Here is a 19,817-nt window from a genome sequence, read left to right as displayed (position 1 = left end):
TAATGTAAGCATTATTTCCAAGTCCAACTATGTTCAATTAGAAAATGCCACTACACCAATTTGTATTCATTTTTGTGTTTATAAGAATCTCATTTCCAGTAGATCTAGCAAAGAATCATGACAAGAAATAGGTGTTGCAACCAAGCAAATTGGCTAGGTAACTTAATGTGTGTCTAAATCACTCATTAAGATTTAAATGACTTATTAGAATTAATGACAAGCAATTTATATTATACAAATATATAATTTTTGTATGTAAATATATTTTTAAAAATTCCAATTATAAAAATTTCAACTAGTTATGTCCTTAGGGTGCAATTCAGTTGACCATCACATCACAGTTAAATGAAGTATTATGCAAAACAAAAATTCCAAGATTCAAATCCTTGGAAAATAACGTGTTTTATGGAGAAAAGGATATGTCCTAGGCCTCCTAGGAAAAGGTATACTATAGAGCTAGATATGGACCCTTGTTAAGGGAATATAAGATGGAAATCAACCTTGAAAGTATTTTTTCGCATTTTTTTAGTAAAATTATAAATAAAAGTAATTAAAATAAGAAATCAACTAGAAATATTTAGGATCTCATTATTTAGAAAAGTGTAGTGCCAGCTTTGAAGCTATCAATTGTAAAGAGTTGCAACCAAGAATTGAGATCAATTCTCCGATGCGACAGCCTTTGGAGCACAGTCTCAACATCGATCATCTTCCAGCAATTCTACCATGACTCTGCATTAACTCGTCTGTAATGTCTGCAGCATTTTATTTGATTGATGAAGTTTGGAACTTGTAGCAAAATTCATCTGAAAGCATTGTTGGTGGTGATCTTGGTGTTGTTAACAGATCAATACTTGGTGAAACATTCATTTTGTATGATCAGGCATAAGTGGTAGGACCAGCTTGCTGCCCCGGTCATGTTATGGTGTACACTGCACACTAGTCATTGTATAATAAAGAGGGGATTATAATTGAACCACAATGCACATACATTCATTCTATTGCGAATTTGATTAAAAAATAATTGGGATGCAGTTAATTTGATTACATATATGTGATTTATAATTTTTGGAACTAGGTCTATAGGGTTTTGGATAGATGGTAATTGGGTGTTATGTTGAAGTATTTTTTAATGTAAAGTTATTGGTTCAATTTCTCTTCTTGATTAAGGTGATATATTAGACATGGGTGAATTTTAGAAATTTTTCCAAAACATACCATATAAATCACAGAGCCTTATATCTGTAAATAATCCTTTTACTCAATTGTTAATTGAAAAATGAAAACCATGAAAACACAGTTACCACTATATCAAAATGTAAATGATCCTTTTACTTAACTGAAAGATAAAAACACATATGCACTGAAAAATGAAAACACATATGCTCAACACCTCCTCTTCAGATTCAAAACTATTTTGCCTTTTTTTGTTTTCCACATCCATCCCTCAATTAAATTATCATCAACCCTTTCTTCCACCATCATGTTGGGATTTAACCAAGATCAATACATTCCACCATCAAGTTGGGATTTAACCAATAATAATTCTAATTTTGCAGATTGACTTCTCACTTCTCTGTTTAGTTTCCTACAATCTAGGTACAAGATGAAAGAGTTCTGAATGAAAACATCTAATTTTTTGTTTATTATTAAATTTATTCATTTAATTATCTATTTTTTTTTGTTTATTATTAAATTCATTTATTTATTTGTGTGAACTTTGGCAGAGCTACTATCTATGTTATGAAATCAAAATTTACATCCATCCTTCATATGTTCCAGGTGGTTAACCTGCCCGAAGGAAACTAGGCAACCACCTGTCTGCATTATATCCCAACAAAAATTTGAAAATGTTCATCTCCTTGGTTTTATCATATCTGCTCTTTTGACTTCTACTAATAATTCTATGATAATACATCCGAAAAACAGTTCTTTTACTTCAAAAACTTAAAGAAACTATCCAAAAAACCTGCTTCATCAGTCCTCATCTAAGGAAATAATCGGGGTAGTGTTATAGACATTTTTGTGCCTTACAGCATTGAGCATGAAATGTCCATAATCTAAGGGATCCAAAGTCCCTAAACATGTTGTTCCTACCCCTAGAGGAACAAGGCTAACAAACCACAGCAATTCACAGAAGTTCTCCACCAGAAACTGCTCAAAAACAAGTCAATTCAGGATCATTTTAGTGGCTACACTAGCTGTTTGCGCTGAATGTCAAAGCCAACACTGGCTACCTGCGTTGAATGTCAACTGGAACACTGGCTACCTGCGCTGAACGAGAGTGGACAAGTGGCAGGCTCATTTCTCAAGGTGTCAAAACCCAGGAAGCTTCCAAAATGACACTTGCCTCAAGGAATTCAACTGGTGATGAGTAAGAGGTTCCAAATCTTCAAGTGGAAGCAAGAACCTCCAAGTGGACTCAAGAACTGACAGAGGGAGAGGACACTAGTTAGATCTCAAGTTGACTCATCCTCTCTCCAAACATCTATATATGGATCTCTCCTCCATGAGATCTAGGGGGCTGGAATTTTCTTATTGCAAAGAATTGCTGTTGGTTTGAGATTGGAATCATTGGGTGCTTAATGCTTTGAAAGGGGTGAAGATAGGAATTCCATTTGTTGGGAAGGAGATGCTGGATTGGAGCCCTCTGGGTTGTATCTCTTCCTGAACCTTGTTATTCATCAATAAAGCTATCTTGGTTTCTCCTATATGCTGATGTATTTTTGATGTATGAATGCATTAGTGTATTTAGTTTATTTCTAATCCTAAACTAGTTATGAATGTGAATATCTGTCTTTGTGTAGTGTTCTTCTCTTGTCGCAAGTAGCTGTTCTCTTGTGATCTTGCAGGAACCCGTTGGAGCTGGGCGAGTGAGAAGGCAAGTAGCTGTGAACACCCAAAGAGGAGAGAGACCAGATCGAGGGACAAACGAAAGACACCGGTAAGTCCATTCATCTCTCTTCTTTCACATTTCATAAAGGAAGAAATCAGAATAGCTGTATTCGTTTGTTGCTAAGGCACTGTCACACCTTAGGTGGATAGGATCGTCCTGCATAGGCATTTTTCCCCACAACAAATTGGCGACTCCACTGGGGAGAATTGTTTAGTCATTTTATTTGTGTTTCTATCATTGTTTGCTTCATAGACTTGACAGCAACAATCGAACTGCATCTTTCCGGGATGCAAAGTAGACAGTTGCTGCTTTGATCCAGTCACTGGACTTGTCTATGATCTGAACAATGGATTCACAAATGATTTGATGATCCTTGTGATAGATCTTAGTACCCCTTCAAAGCATCCCTTTGATTGCACCTTGCTTGTTGCTTTTATTTGGCCTGAAACAGTGAATTAAATAACAATCTGTGACCCAGAACCTGTGGGAAACGAGAGTTTCTCCTTCAGCGCAGACCCAGTGAAGGGATTCTGCATTTCAACGCAGTTCCCGTGAAGGCTACCTGCGCTGAATGTCAAAACCCCTGTGTTGAGGTTGCGCTGAACCAGTTTGTCCTTGTGCAACTGGGGTTCTCTGCTCTGTTTTGCCTTGTTTTGATCTCTGATTTTTGCAGCCTGTAACCAGCATAGGTACCAGTCTGATAACTCCTTTTCTCTGCTTAGATTCCGCCTCCTTTTGTACAAAAAGACTGTGAGTGTTTTTATGTGTTTGTGGCATCATTTACAGTTTTCCTTTGCATGAGTGAAATAGTCATCCTGTAGCCCTTGATTCAGATCTGTTGATTGTGATCTTAGAAGAGAGTTCATTGGCTGTTTGCAGTTGATTATACATTTACTCTTGCTTATTGGTTTGAATTTGTCTCTTTTAAGTGTCGAAACAAGTCTTTATTTCGAAAATCGTTAAGTGTTGTAATCTCTTCTACCCTCTCTGATTTCGAAAAAGTAAACTTGTTTGTATTGATCATTTAAAAGCAAATTCAAAGTTGTACAAAAAGCTTTCTTTGTAGGCATCAATACTAAGAAAGCGGAAAACAAACACTTGCATTGTGCATTTGCATTTGATAGTTTGCATGATTGATTTAGGAAAAGTGCATTAGAGTGTGTTGATTGCTTTTTGAGAAAAGATGGTGTCTTTCTTTTCCCTTAGTAGCTAGGATTTTCAAAGTTGAAAAGATATAAAGCTTGCTTATCATCTTTAGACTGCATTTAGGAATTGTATCATACATCTCGTGGTGAACCTTGAAAGGCAAACTTCTAAAAAGATCAACCTAAAATAAATTGAATGAACTTAACAACGCTTTGCAACATAACGCACAACATAGAGGTCTAGGCTAGAGACGTGTTCCGGCGTCGTTAAGCCTAGTGACTGTCGATCTCGTGGATGGTGGGTGATTCCTCCTGAGGGACGATAGCGCCAGTACGGATTGTGCTCCCATGTACCGTCGCGTATATATTGGGAGACCGCTATAGGCATAAAACCTTTATCCTTAGGAAGCCGTGTCGGTCGCCCTACTGATCGCAATGCACTGAACACAGCATTCAGGAAGATCGACTGCTCGTACCCTAAAAAGTATTCTGCGGTTTTGCGAAAAGTTTGGCACACCCTCTGCCTAGAACTCCAGAGCAGTTCCTTTTGGCCTTTTTCAGACTCTATAACGGAAAAAGTCCATCCGAGCATTTGTCACTTCAGGCTCGTTAAAACATCGAAGGAGACTAGAGTCATCTTTAGCTTTTTCTCGACTCTTTAAAATTGAAAAAGCAAGTTGTGTCTAAAAGCGTCTAAAAATTCATTTAATTCGGAAACACACTTTCCCCTTTTATATTTTGGTTGATCGAGTAATCCGCAATCGTGGAAGAAAGTCAATTGAAACCCCGTCATTCGCGGAGGCTTACGAGTCAACCGTCTTTGTCTCCGGAATCGAAAACAGTACGGACAAAGTGAACTCGTTTAATCGGTTCGAAATCTCCTATCAAAGTTAGAACAAGTGTTCCAACGACATCTGAGATTTCGGTTACTCCAAACATTTCTGGAAACCCTACCTCTATAGAAGAAGTTCAACAGCCACAGAGGGACAATAACACTGATCCTAGTCTGGGAGCAAATACTTGTGTTACTGAACCAGTTCCATCTGTAACTGGTTCAGAGAGTCTTTCTCCTCGAACAAATGTCGCTGTCGATTCAACCCCTTCTTCGGCACCAGAAATATTTTACGGACCTAACGGTCTTCCTCTTCCACTTGGTTTGATTGCGATAGAGGAAATTGTAGAGGATCCGCAAGCAAGTACTCCAACCCATTTTGGAGTCGGGGTCACTCTATTTCCTTCATCAGAAGTTAATCCACCACAAGTGGAAGTTCCTGTAGAATCGCTAGGCAATCTATTGGATAGACTCAAAATTTCTGAACAACCGTCAACATCTAGGACTGTGTCGAACGACACAGCGACAGCAGAAGCCCCTGCCGTCACTCCGACAATGTTTGTCGGCATACCATCTGTCTCGACTAGCTCGCAACCGCTAGAAGGAGTTCACCGAGGGACTATTTCGACAGTGTGGTTTGTTCCAGTTTGTTCATCCGGAATAATATCCGGCAACTCTTATGTTGAGACTCGCTAGATTGATCCATTTGGAGGTCAATTTGGGCAATCCAGTCCACAAGGACAAACAATCCCCTTGAGTTCCGGATTGCTACCGTATGGGGGGCAGTATGCCCTTTCATTACCCCCTCCGGGAGGGTATCCATACGGGAGTTCACAACAGTATTCAGGTTACACTGGAGTTACATCAAGTGGTTGGATACCTATGCTATCTCAACAACCGAGGGTTGTATATTCTATGCAACAGTGTGTACCTATGTCGAACATCCCGACCACACCGGCTATTGTGACAGTGTCGCAAGTTCAAACGTTGCCTGTTGTATGTCAACCTCAAATTTCTCAGGTTGTAATGCAACAGCCCCTTGACCCTGTGACGCAACCACAATCGCCAACTGGTGGGGTGACATAGGTCCAAACGGGTACAATTACCCCACACCTTGGTCCAACAGTTAGTATAGCACAACAGAACATGGCCTCACAACCATGGCTGGTGCAATACCAACAACCACAATTCTAGCAAGTGTACCAAGGTTCTGAGCAGCAGATCTTTGCGAATAGTGGACAACCGTATATTCAAAACGGTCAAAACCAACTGCTTTACAGTGGTCAAGTCCACCAACCGTATCAGTCATACCAACATCAATTACATTATGCTGGTATGCAAAGGCCCACTGCTCAGGCAATTCCATCGTACCCTGGGTATGCTTCATCTAACCTGAATCAACAGTTACCATTCGTGGAAACTTTAGAGTTACCCGATCTACACCGGTTAACCAACGATCCGATTTCTTATGCCCCTTGGTGGCCAGCGATTCCTCACAAACTTCCATCTGACATTCCTAAATTCAATGGAAATCCAGGTGAAGACCCATCGAATCACGTGATGACTTTTCATCTGTGGTGTTCATCAAACACCCTAAATGATGATTCGATAAGGCTTCGCCTTTTCCAGAGGATGTTAACGGGTCCAGCGGAAAAATGGTATATTGAATTACCTAGAGCCTCGTTCGACAATTTCAGCTCCCTAGCCACGACTTTCTTAACCCACTTTCAATTACCGATAAGGTATGAAACGGGAACCGAAATCTTAACCAACTTCAAGCAGACAACGGCCACTCATATATCCGATCATATACATGAGTGGCGTCATCGTCGTAGGATGGTGAAAACATACGTTCCCGATCAGCTGTTAGCTGAATGGTTTATAAAGTCGTTACTTCCTGCTATAACAGAAGATGTGGCAAAGGGGGGAGTCGTAACAGAGGAGCAAGTTATTGCTCGTGCACAATATCTAGACTTAGTTTATACTCAGTCTGGTACACTCTACGACAAAATACCTGACGCCCCTAGACCGGAATTCTCAATTCCTCCTCCTCCTAAATCAAATAGTGACTCTCATGCTGGTGATGGTGTGATTGGCACGGAAAACGCGAAATCGACAAAGGCTTCGTCTAAGAAAGCCTGTAAGAATTCGGATCAAAATGCAAAAAACGAAATTCTTGCTTCGGAAGTAAATGCCGTATCAGCAGATAAAGGCAAAGAAAACAATCAACCAGGAAGCAAGAAGAAGCAAAACAAAGGGAAGAAGAAGAAACAGGGTGAGTCATCACCCGGAAAAACTTCTTCAAACCCTCCTGGGAAAGGGAAACAAAAAATTCAATGCATGATATGTGACGAGGATCATTGGACAGGCAATTGTCCATACAGAGCTGAGCTTAAAAGATTCTTTAAGAGTTCGCAAACCTCAGCTGTGTTAACTGATCCGTTTCCCAATCCAGGTCAAAATCTGGTTGGTAGTGGAAATGCTTCCCCGTCGCAAGTGCTCATGTTGTCGATTTCAAAACAGCAGAATGATGCTTTGATTTCGACAAGGAACAAAGATTACAGGAATCTGCAGCTGTCGAACGACAAAGGTAAAGATCAACCAAGTAGTTCGACAACAACTTCGACAGAAGTTGTACCGCCCATCATTCCTGAATTAACGATAAAACCGCCAAAGGGAGTAGTACACAAGTCGACATTTAATCCTCACGCCAGAGCAGCGCAGCATTATAACATAGTGGAAGATTTGGCCCAATCGCCATCCGCTATGTCGACTCTTGAAGTACTACAAAATTTCCCATCCCAAAGGCAGGCTTTGTTATCGGCTATTGGTGGGGTTGATCCTAAAGATTCCAATCTTGTATCCTTTGACCACAAAGGATACGATCCTCAGTTACCAGCTCAACTAGCTTTCCTTATTCAAGTGAAAGCCCTCAACAAAACTGTTCACCAGACAATTATTGATGAGGGGGCATCTACATGTATTATGTCGATGAGTTGCTGGAAAACTTTAGGATCTCCAACCTTGTCGCGATCTTCGACGACATTGAAAGCATTCGACGGAAGGACCTATACCCCATGCGGTATCCTTAATAACTTGAAGGTTGAACTGGGAGGAAAAACAGTAGAAATAGATGTTGAAGTCATCGATGGGAATCTTGATTACAACATCCTACTAGGAAGACCATGGATCTATGCCATGGCAGCTGTTGTGTCGACTTATTTTAGGAAGATCGCATTCCCTTTTCAAGGAGGGATTACGATCGTTGACCAACAAGACTTCCTCCCTAATGGTTCACAAGTTACAGGAAGCATTCCCATGATCCATGGAAGCAACCACTCGCTTCAAGACATCAGAGTAGGCCTACTGAAAGACCCCACGTTAATGGGAACTTTCGCACTTCCACCTCCAATCTATATAGGAGAAGTAGCAATGGTAAGAGCCTGTAACATGATATCTTCCACAGAGATCTCACAAGACGATGTCGACATGGATCATGCAATGGTTTTGCCCCCAAGCCCTATAGAAATATTGTAGCAATCAATGTTTCGGGCATGGGAGGCGAACCCAAATCAACGCTCGTCAAGTGTTTGGGTAGATAGGTCTAGAGAATATGGTACCCCATTAGATCCTTGGTCGAAAGTACATGGGACTGACGAAGGAATTCTACAATCAATGTTGATTGAGGGGGCACCATGGAATGATTGCCACCATCGTTCCCTTCTTCCAGAATATGAAAAAGATACTCAACATGACCTTTATCACCCTTCAGTTTTTGAATTCCTATCAAATACTATAAATACGGTGGATTCTGAGCGAAACTTATCCAATATTGAAGAGACTATAGCCATAAATATCTCGACTAAGACAAATGTTGTAGAGAATATTTATTTCGGCAAAGGATGTTCTCCTTCAGAACTGGAAATATATAACGCTCTTTTTCACGAGTTCAGAGATGTCTTTTCTTGGTCATATGATGAAATGCCAGGCATTGAATCGAGCATCGTTGAACATGAAATCAAGATGTATCCTGATGTCAAACCAGTAAGACAACAGCTTCGGCAGGTGCACCCCAAGAAAGCCGCTACCATTAAAGCAGAAGTTGAAAAGCTCCTCCATGCTGGTTTCATCTACCCAGTTCCTCTGACCGATTGGGTATCGAATATTGTCCCTGTTATGAAGAAACAAGGGACAATTAGAGTGTGTGTCTATTATAGGGATGTAAACCAAGCTTGTACGAAGGACAACTACCCTACACCCTTCATCGACCAGATAATTGACGAATGCGCCGGATGTGAAATATTTTCATTTATGGATGGATTTTCCGGGTATAATCAAATAAATATCCGCCCACAGGACCAGTCAAAGACTGCATTCATCTGTCCGTGGGGCACATTCGCTTATCGAAAATTACCCTTTGGTTTAAAGAACGCAGGGGCGAATTTTCAGAGGGCAATGAATTATGCCTTCCATGACATCAAGAACATCGTTCAACCATATCTCGACGACCTTCTGGCTCATTCGCGAAAGCGGACTGATCATACGCAGCATTTAAGAGCGATATTTCTACGTTGCCGACACTACAAGATAAGACTCAATCCGCACAAATGTGTGTTTTGCGTCAGTTCTGGTCGATTACTTGGCTTTGTAGTCTCTAAGGATGGGATTCGACTCGACCCTTGCTAGGTTCAAGCAATCATTAATTGGCCTCCACCTTCAAATTTGCTTCAGATTCAAAACTCCAAGGGAAAGCAAACTTTCTGAGGAGGTTCATTCCAAATTACGCAGAACTTGCTAAAGGTTATACTCCTGTTTTGAAAAAGGATGTACCTTTTGTCTGGGATCAGGTGGCGCAAGCTTCCTTTGATGCTCTGAAAGATTCTCTAGTAAAAGCATCATTAATGTATGCCCCAGACTATCAAAGAGATTTTAACCTGTATCTGGCTGCAACAGATACGACCATTGCGATGGTTTTAGTTCAAGAAGTCGATGGAATTGAACATCCTATATATTATTTAAGTAAAAACTTGAATGATACAGAAAGCAAATATTCTTATGTTGAAAAGCTAGCACTCGCTGCTGTTCAAGCGATACAAAGATTTCGACATTATGTCCTCTTTCGGAAAACTACCATTCTATCATATTGCAACCCCATGACTTATATATTGTTGCGACAGTTGCTGGGGGGAAAATATTCAAAATGGATAGCGATCCTTCAAGAGTTTGATCTGGAATTTGTCAAATCCAAATCAAAGAAAGCTTTAGTTTCGTGGAATTATTGTGCGATCTCCCATCGTCGTCCAACGATGAAACATCAGAAGAGTCAATCGTGGACGAAAGTTTGTTTCTGATATCTACAAGCAATGAGTGGTATGGAGATATAATAATTTATCTCCAAACCCAAAAATTCAGGCCTGAAACCTCTCACTTAGAACAGAAACGTATACGATACCAAGCGAAAGACTACATGATCGTCGGTGATACACTTTACCATCGTGGTATCGATACAGTTCTGAGGAGGTGCCTCACCCATGAAGAGGCTGAAAAAGCCCTGAATGAGTGTCATTCAGGCGCGTGTGGGGGGCATCAATCTGGATATGCTACAGCACAAAAAATCTTACGAGCAGGATACTTCTGGCCAACCATGTTCAAAGATTGCATAACCGCAGTCAGAAGTTGCCATGCTTGTCAAATTTTTGATAGCAAAACCAGAAGACCACCCGCACCTTTACAGCCAATAGTTGCTGTTGGGCCTTTCGCCAAATGGGGCATTGATTTCATGACATGTAACCCCACCTCGACCGGGGGGCATGGGTATATTATAGTCTTCGTTGACTATTTTACCAAATGGGCCAAGGCGATGCCTACATTAGATAACACTGGTGAAACAGCTGCCCTTTTCTTTTTCAATCATGTAGTCGCCAGGTTCGGCGTACCACAGGCTATAGTTACAGATCATGGGTTGCATTTTCGCAATCACATGATGGTTGAATTAGCTGCCAAGCTAGGGCTATCTCATGACAGCTCTACCCCGTATTATCCGCAAGCCAACAGACAAGTTGAAGCAATCAACAAGGTCCTGAAGCGTATGTTGCAAAGGATGATCGGGGTTCACAAAAGAAGGTGGCACCTAATCCTGTACTCAGCCTTGTGGGCTTACTGAACATCGGTAAAGAACGCGATTGGGTTCACACCTTTCCAACTGGTGTATGGCCTGGAAGCAGTCTTGCCAATCCAATGTGAAATCTCGTCTCTTAAACTCGCAATTGATCTCCTCCCCGGAACCTCGGAAGAAGAGGCCCGTTTCTTGGAATTAATCCAATTGGATGAAACCCTTCGTGACGCCACTTTGGCTAACGAAGCCCATAAGAAACGAGTCAAGGCGCAGTTCGACAAAAATGTCAAACCCCGTGTCTTCTCAGAAGGTGACTTGGTCTTGCTTTATGACCAAGAATCCGATAAATTGGGAGTAGGTAAATTTAATTCTTTATGGATGGGCCCCTATATTGTTAAACGAGTGTTAGCAAAAGGAGCCTACGAGTTAATGGATTATGACGGAATTCCACTGGCGCAACCCCGTAATGGGTTGTACCTCAAGCGTTACTATGCTTAAATAGTAACATGTATGCTTTTGTTGTATTTTGTTTTCGTAAAGTATTTGTTTTGGTCGAGTAATCCACCTTTTTACATTTGTTGCAAATGTCAAACCTTCTGGAGACATGTGTTGGATATGCCGACGGAGTGAGTCGTAGTTCGCGGAACCTATCCTTCGCAGCCTGGGCCATTTTTTATCCAAGCGGCGAGTTAGTAAGTTTCAGAGGTGTATGTATTGGGCAAATCAACGAATAACATCGCTGAGTATAGTGCGTTGATAGAACTACTCTCTGATGCCATCACCCATGGTATACGCCGATTAATTGTCAGGCTAGACTCACAACTCGTAATACTACAACTCAATGGTATATATTCCGTTCGCAATCCAGCCATTTATCGCATGTTCCTAAGGGTTAAGATTTTGGAAAGACAATTTGATTCGATTCAATACCAACATATTTCCAGAAACTTAAACACATTAACCGACTCATTAGCAAACTATGTGTTAGATAGACATTTGCGACATTTATAAAAAGAGACACATCATCAATGTTGTACATATGGATCATATAACTCAACCGAAATAAACCTTGAAAATCAAAATATATATATAAGCTGTTTATGGTTCATACATAATGTTCTGTAACCAAGACAAAATCGATCGCATGACCTAAAAACTCAAAAATGCTAGGGGGCACCCTAGTCTAGTGATGCTCATGATAGCACGTCACGGCCTGTGCAATCATGCGCAAGAGACGAGTCCATCGTCTAGGCACACCAGTAGTATGCCGCTGCAACTGTAAAGGTAACTCATCAATCCTCACATCGGGAATGCCGAGAGTAAGGCTCTCAACCTGCTCCTGCACAGCTGTAAGGGTCTCGGCTACGTCAAGGTCGCGGAGAATAACTCTCCCAGCAGTCTCCCCTGCTGGGGCAGCGACTGGCGCTCTCGGGCGAACTACTGGACGAACAGGACCAACATCTACATGCACACATGGGTTTGATTAAAGTCTTGATAGAATAAAGCACAAGGAAATTATAAATAAAGAACAATAAACAGTAATATGGTCAAAGATTTTACCAATAGTGCCCCACTGTTCGCCGTCCGGCAATACCAAGTCCGGATCACCTCGGAAATCCATACCAACATATGGATACTCGGAATAGACCATCTCCTGACGCTCGAACCACCTGAAGAAGGTATCAGTGAAAGAAATCTGAGATTGACTAGCATGCCTAGACATGTGATCAACCCATCTCTGCATGCGTGGCTCGGTAGGAGAAGGCAAGTCGAGTGTGATATACTGAGGCTGCATCAGTGGAATTTTCTCCAAGGAAAAGGCAGTCAGAATAGAACCATATCCAAAGTTCTTCAGCTTCCCGTCCTTTACCTTGTTCAACTGACTTTTCATCTGAAGAAGTACTGCATCACACCAGTTGAATACTTTCGGTTGGAGACACTCCAAGGCGTGTTGCACATAAGATCTGTTGGCAACATGAAGAGATGCGCTACCGGCCATCCTACCAATAGTATACAGAATGGACCTGAGAGACCTGTGAGTAATCTCACGGATAACAACCTTGCCGTCTCTGCTCGGCTGGGATCCCTCCCTGCAATACTGGTGGACATAATCTCTCACGGAGTCATTCCCTCGGGCCGAACCTGACAAAGAAATGGGGGCACCCCACCTCGACAAACCAGTCAAGAATTAAATGTCTACCACGGTCAAAGGGATGGATTTGCTCCTGATCTGAAATACTTGGTTAATAGGATTCCAAGCATCAAGCATATATTGCAGTAAAGAGATCTGTGCTCTCATACTAGAGATACAGAAGAACTTCAGCAGGCCACAGTTCCGCAGCGCGTTCACCGTGACAGGGTCATGGAGGGCAATCATGTCCTCTTCTTCATGTTCTCGTTCTCGCCATGTGAGGGTCATTTTGCTCAAAAGTCCCTGCAAAACAAATAAGAGAAAGAGTAAGATCCTGGATTTGATGAGAAACTGGCAAAATTTCATCAAAAACTGTGCATAGAACTGTTTTTCTGTGATCAACGCAACTGACTAGTGTCCCACCTGCGTTGAAGGTCAAACTGCCTTCATGCAGCTTGACATTCAACGCAGGTTTCGAATGGACTGCCTACGCTGATGGCAGAGCGCCCTAGAAAAACCCTAGGGGCTCATGGGAACAGGAAAACAGGCACAGAATGGAAAAAGGAAACCATGAAAAGAAAGAGCTAGAGTTTAGCTCCTACCTGGTCCAAACGGCGCCGAAAATCGTCCACAGAATCTTCCGGAATCAGCTGGTGAAAATCAAGGGGGAAGAGGCACCTCCAAAGCTCCAACAAACCAAGTTCAAATGAAATGGTAAAATGAGAGGTAAAAACACCTTTTAATTGCTTTTTACGTAGTTCAAAGTGAAATATTAGGGTTATAATCTCATTTTCAAGCAAATGTTATTCATTTCTAACTAGTTTGATGTAGCAAATGAGGATACAGTACTATCTTTGAAAAGGGAAAAGCTAGTTATGGTAAAAATCAAAAAATTTGACAATATAATACCGAGCAGTTTTAGCACATAGTTCATGCTCGTTAAAAAATAAACATAAGACCGAGCAAATGTTTCCACCGTCATTTAAGCTCGTTAAAAAATGAACTATCCCGGTAAATAACCACTGTGAATGTAATATCATCAGCCATTAAAGCCTTGGTCGTGTTTGCACGGTCACCTCCACTTTTCATTTGGCCGATCGTTCACCTCCATATGATTGTTTACCCATTTTGAGGAACAGTTGCGAAGAGTGATTTCACCTAGCCATCCTTGTGACACTGCAGTGATTGGAAAATTCCAACCTGTACCTGGAATCAGCTGCTAACCCTGTTTATCACTCGTTCCTCAAAAGACGAGTCTTCTTTAAGCTCTTTTCAACTGACTCGTAAAATATGAAAAGATTGCCGAGTCCTTGGCCTTCCAGCTCGTTAAAGGGACAGGAAGAGCTATCCCTCCTCTAGATTTTAATCTTTTTGGACCTGAGGGATTATTGCACAAAAAGATCGAGCGCTTGTTTTGTTCGGCTCGTTAAAACTATCGAAAACTCATCCCTTCTGTATTGTTTTATACTTTTTCGGACTTAAGGGATTAGATGAGGAAAAAGGACTTTTGGAGTTAACTTTATGTACCTTTTCAGACTCTCTAAAAATGAAAAGGACCGAGTTATCCTCGTCGTTAGACTCGTTAAAATCATTAAATAGCGACAAACTTGTCTTTAGACGAGAACGAGTTTCACTATCACTAGGCTCGTTAAAACATAGCGATGGGCTTGCCCGAAGGGCAGGTTATAGAACAAGCATATGTTATCCTCCTCAAGCTTGACAAAAATAAAGAGGTACTGGTCAGAAATGACTGGGGAAATATTGGGAGAAACTAAAGAAAACTTTGATGGTAGCAAGTCGCTCTTGAACATGACACTTTTCCTCCGTACCACAATCGGGTTGGGTTGTTTCATTCACCGGTCACATCTATGGTCTCGCCATACCATCCATATTTGGGGTAATGCTACCGATCCATCGTATCAGTGTCGCCATATGTTCAAGAGAAGTCGTTCAGAAAAGTCAACCGTGTCCCATCCACTGCCATACATTATCCTTCATCCTTTCATGACCGCCACCCTGAATCATATGTCACAAATCGTTTTCACCTCCATTAAAATCATTAGCTCCATTCCGTGTCACTGATGTGGGATTCATTAAGGCCCTCCTTTGACGGATCGCTTCTTGTCGACATCAGCTCATTATCCAAGAAGTCGATCTAGGAACAACCCCTTCAGTACTATGAAGCTTGCATGCCACAATGGCAAGTTTCTCACTTCCGGCGACAGGTATACATCAATGACCTTCGACCGAAAGATTTTGCGTGGTGTTCGACGCCAAGTCCTTTATTCACACCACGTGAATTGTACTGCAGTACCTTGAGGGTCATTATCATTATCGGTGATTCCTCTCGCGCTTGTTAACGGTTTACATCATTGACCGGTAATCAAGCGATGTCTTTCCATGTTCGACTTCAGAACATTTCTCACATGGATCGACTTGTACTTAGAGTGAAGATCGAACGAGTTTGAAGACCCCGGATCTAGTTTCATCCATCCGGGCTGCGATATATATTCAGGAAAGATAAAGACATTTGACATGTACATCATTGCAGCAGATAATCATCCTACTCAAAGGATGATAATTTCATCAAAATTGTCAGTCTACCTTCAGACGATTGTCTGTTCTATGTACAGAAAAATGAATTTATAAAGCTGAGCATGGGAATTCCCGCCTCAGCTAGATCATGAAAGTAGTATGAAAAATAATGTATTGTATTGTATCTTATTACAGGTCTCCTCTCAGCATTGGATGAACTTCGGATCCCCCTGATAAAGCATTTCGCCCAATAAACAACCTCATACTTTAGGGGGCAACTGTTATAGACATTTTTGTGCCTTACAGCATTGACCATGAAATTTCCATAATCTAAGGGATCCAAAGTCCCTAAACATGTTGTTCCTACCCCTAGAGGAACAAGGCTAACAAACCACAGCAATTCACAGAAGTTCTCCACCAGAAACTGCTCAAAAACAAGTCAATTCAGGATCATTTCAGTGGCTACACTAGCTGTTTGCGCTGAATGTCAAAGCCAACACTGGCTACCTGCGTTGAATGTCAACTGGAACACTGGCCACCTGCGCTGAACGAGAGTGGACAAGTGGCAGGCTCATTTCTCAAGGTGTCAAAACCCAGGAAGCTTCCAAAATGACACTTGCCTCAGGGAATTCGACTGGTGATGAGTAAGAGGTTCCAAATCTCCAAGTGGAAGCAAGAACCTCCAAGTGTACTCAAGAACTGACAGAGGGAGAGGACACTAGTCAGATCTCAAGCTGACTCATCCTCTCTCCAAACATCTATATATGGATCTCTCCTCCATGAGATATAGGGGGTTGGAATTTTGTTATTGCAAAGAATTGCTGTTGGTTTGAGATTGGAATCATTGGGTGCTTAATGCTTTGAAAGGGGTGAAGATAGGAATTCCATTTGCTGGGAAGGAGATGCTGGATTGGAGCCCTCTGGGTTGTATCTCTTCCTGAACCTTGTTATTCATCAATAAAGCTATCTTGGTTTCTCCTATATGCTGATGTATTTTTGATGTATGAATGCATTAGTGTATTTAGTTTATTTCTAATCCTAAACTAGTTATGAATGTGAATATCTGTCTTTGTGTAGTGTTCTTCTCTTGTCGCAAGTAGCTGTTCTCTTGTGATCTTGCAGGAACCCGTTGAAGCTGGGCGAGTGAGAAGGCAAGTAGCTGTGAACACCCAAAGAGGAGAGAGACCGGATCGAGGGACAAACGGAAGACACCGGTAAGTCCATTCATCTCTCTTCTTTCACATTTCATAAAGGAAGAAATCAGAATAGCTGTATTCGTTTGTTGCTAAGGCACTGTCACACCTTAGGTGGATAGGATCGTCCTGCATAGGCATTTTTCCCCACAACAGGCAGGCTCCATGGCGCTTGTACCAGGAGTCTCGTTTTTCTACTCAATTACCCATTTCATCTCCCCCAACATCTGTTCCATGTTCCCAGTATGAGATTATTGCGAGAGGCCTGGACCTTAACCTCCGCGATTTCCTTAAGGAGTGTAGACTTTATGTTTTCCAATGCTTCTTGTGTCCGATTCCTTAACTGCTCCTCCCGCTGCCTCCTTTCCTCCTCTTCTTCCTCCCGAACTGCCTGATTCATTTCCATGGCTTGGGCTACCACATGCTTCATGATCCAATAATGTTGGATCGACTTATTGAACAGAGAATTGCGGCTACGTGTATTACCTGGATCTGGTACTAAGTCCGCCCATTCACCCCGGGGGATCTCCTGGTTCGAGCTGATGGATCTCAGCTCCCGTTCCCAACTATTTATCTATTCCCGGGTTTCGGGGGAATTCCCGGCCATGTAAGCATTTATCATATACATCCTTTTCTCGGCCTCTGATTTCCTTCCTCTCCGTTTCGGGTTTTTGCTCGATCCTTCTTCCTGGGTCCGAACTTGTTTCTCTTTCCTCAGAGCCATCTTTTTGCTTGCCTGGAAACTTTTCTTGATTGGGTCTTTCTTACCTATCAAGACATGAGACCACAAATCAGTAACTCTGTTGAGAATTTCTAATTTAAACCATTCACTTACCCCCCTTGCATAAATCTGGTTACCCCAGGTTTGCATATGGTGAGATGGCCCGGACCGCTCTGCGGCCTGACCTGAATTTCGGCCCCTTTCCTTTCCTCCACTCATTGTTTCTCTGTGCTTCCCTCGATGCCCCTCTTGTTGGGTTTCTATGTAATTCGGCAAATCAACTCTTCTCCCCGGCTGTCGGGGGGAACTGCTTTCACACCTCTTTTCCGGTGGATTTCTACTCTTGGCCTTCCTGGATTTTCCTATAAGACAGACAGGGGCAGGGTTCCTGCTACAAGCAAGTTTCCCTGTTCTTCCCAAGATTTTACCCTTCCCCACCCTGCATACTTTCCTGGGATTGGGTTTTTCCTTCCTCCTAGGGCCATAATTCTTTTTTCCCGGGGAACCAGCATATCTGGTGGAGTAGGGACGTTTCTTCCCATATCTGGGAATTCCTATTAACAGACTACGTCTGCCTTTCGACTTTGGTTTCATGGACACCTCTGAATAATTATAGAAACTCCTACGTCTATCTATCTCTAGAACAACAGAACAGGAGAATGAATCTACATACCACCTTTCCTCGCTGGTACCAGAGCTTTTTCCTGAACTCTGCGCCTTTCTACCACCTTTCGTTGTTCCCTCCTGCTTCATGCTCTGCTGCATGCAAATTCCTAATGCCACCTCAGGCCCTCATTTGTTTAATGCCCTCCGTCTTTCCTTCCTAACCTCCACCTATCCTTTTCCTTTCCCGATGCTCTTCCCTGGGTCCTTTTCTCAGGATTTGGCTCGACCGTTTTGTCTGCCTTTACTCGTCATAACTCCTACATTCTCCCGGCTACTCCTGCCATACCCTTTCTGTCCTACTGCTGCCACTTGGCATCCCTTCTTGGCCTCTTGTCCCGTCTGCCCATTTTCCTCCCATCTCCATTCTTAATTGCGCCTCTGTTTTCTTCTCTGCCCCTTCGGGTGATCCTACCCTGCCCTGCCCCGTCAGCTGCCCTGCTTCGTCATCTGCACCGCCCCTGTCCTTTCTCATGAGTATCCTATCTGTCATCACCTGCTGTGTCCTTTCCCCGCGTCTACCACTTACTAACTTTTCCTGACCATTCTCCTCGGGGTTGCTATTACCACCATTATCAACGTCGAGAAGTTTCTGCAATTGCTCTCTCTCCTCCAGGAGCAGGAGCTCCATTCCTCCACTGTCCATCGACTTTCCCCTGTTTCGGCTTCCCCAGTTCGCTAACCAGTCTGCCGATTGATTTCCTGATCGTCTTACATGGGTGGGGATCAGATAGTCTATTCTAGTGATTAGTTTCCCTATTTCGCTGATTAGCCATGCTGTTCGCCAACTCCTGCTTATTTTTTCCGCTGGTTTCTTCTGTTGTAATTGCTTTACCATATCCACCACCAGTTTCAAGTCACCTTCAATTTGGAGGCTCAGAATCTTTTCCTGAATCGTGATTTCAAGGCCGCACTTCAGCGCATGTAGTTCCACTTCATTATTGGTTGCCTCCCCACAGTTCATCGAGAAAATTCTCAAAGTTTTTCCTCTGTCGTTCCTAAAGACCCCCCTATTCCTGCTTCGCCTGGGTTGCCTTTTGCAGCCCCGTCGAAGTTTAATTTTGCGAATCCTTGTGGTGGATGCCTGTACTGTTTTATTTCTTCAACCTCTCTGTATTGGTTTTTACTTTGGTGACTGTCCAGCATGCTTTGTGTTAATTGTAGCCGCTGCAAAATCTTCTCCTCTGTTTGTATGACCTTCCAGTCCTCTTCCTTCCATCTTTCCATTACAATTGTTTCTCTCATATTCTTGATTGTTTGTTTCCATATTTTTGCCGGGGTTCGCTTCTCTTCTTTGAAGATCACACTATTCCTTTCCTTCCATATGTTTCAAAGCAGGAACCCAACTGACAGTATCCATGCCCGGTTTAACACCGGGTTTTGGTAAGGTTTTTTCAGCTAGTTTTCCAAGGTGTTTTTGATATTTTGGAAGTTTCTATAGCATCGTTTGAATAGCTGGTGATGACTGCTCCACAGGGTGTTGCTGACAGTGCATTTGTTCATGAGGTGTTCCATCGTCTCCTCCTGTTCATTGCAGAGCACATAGCGTGAGGGTCCCTACCTTCCTTTTCTCTGCAGTTGATCCTAGG

The sequence above is a fragment of the Pinus tabuliformis genome, chromosome 4_2, assembly GCF_031772625.1.
Source record: "Pinus tabuliformis cultivar Carrire ecotype Pingquan chromosome 4_2, CPIR1, whole genome shotgun sequence".
Taxonomy (NCBI): Eukaryota; Viridiplantae; Streptophyta; class Pinopsida; order Pinales; family Pinaceae; genus Pinus; species Pinus tabuliformis.
The sequence above is the reverse complement of the archived record's forward strand: the minus strand, read 5'-3'. Positions refer to the sequence as shown.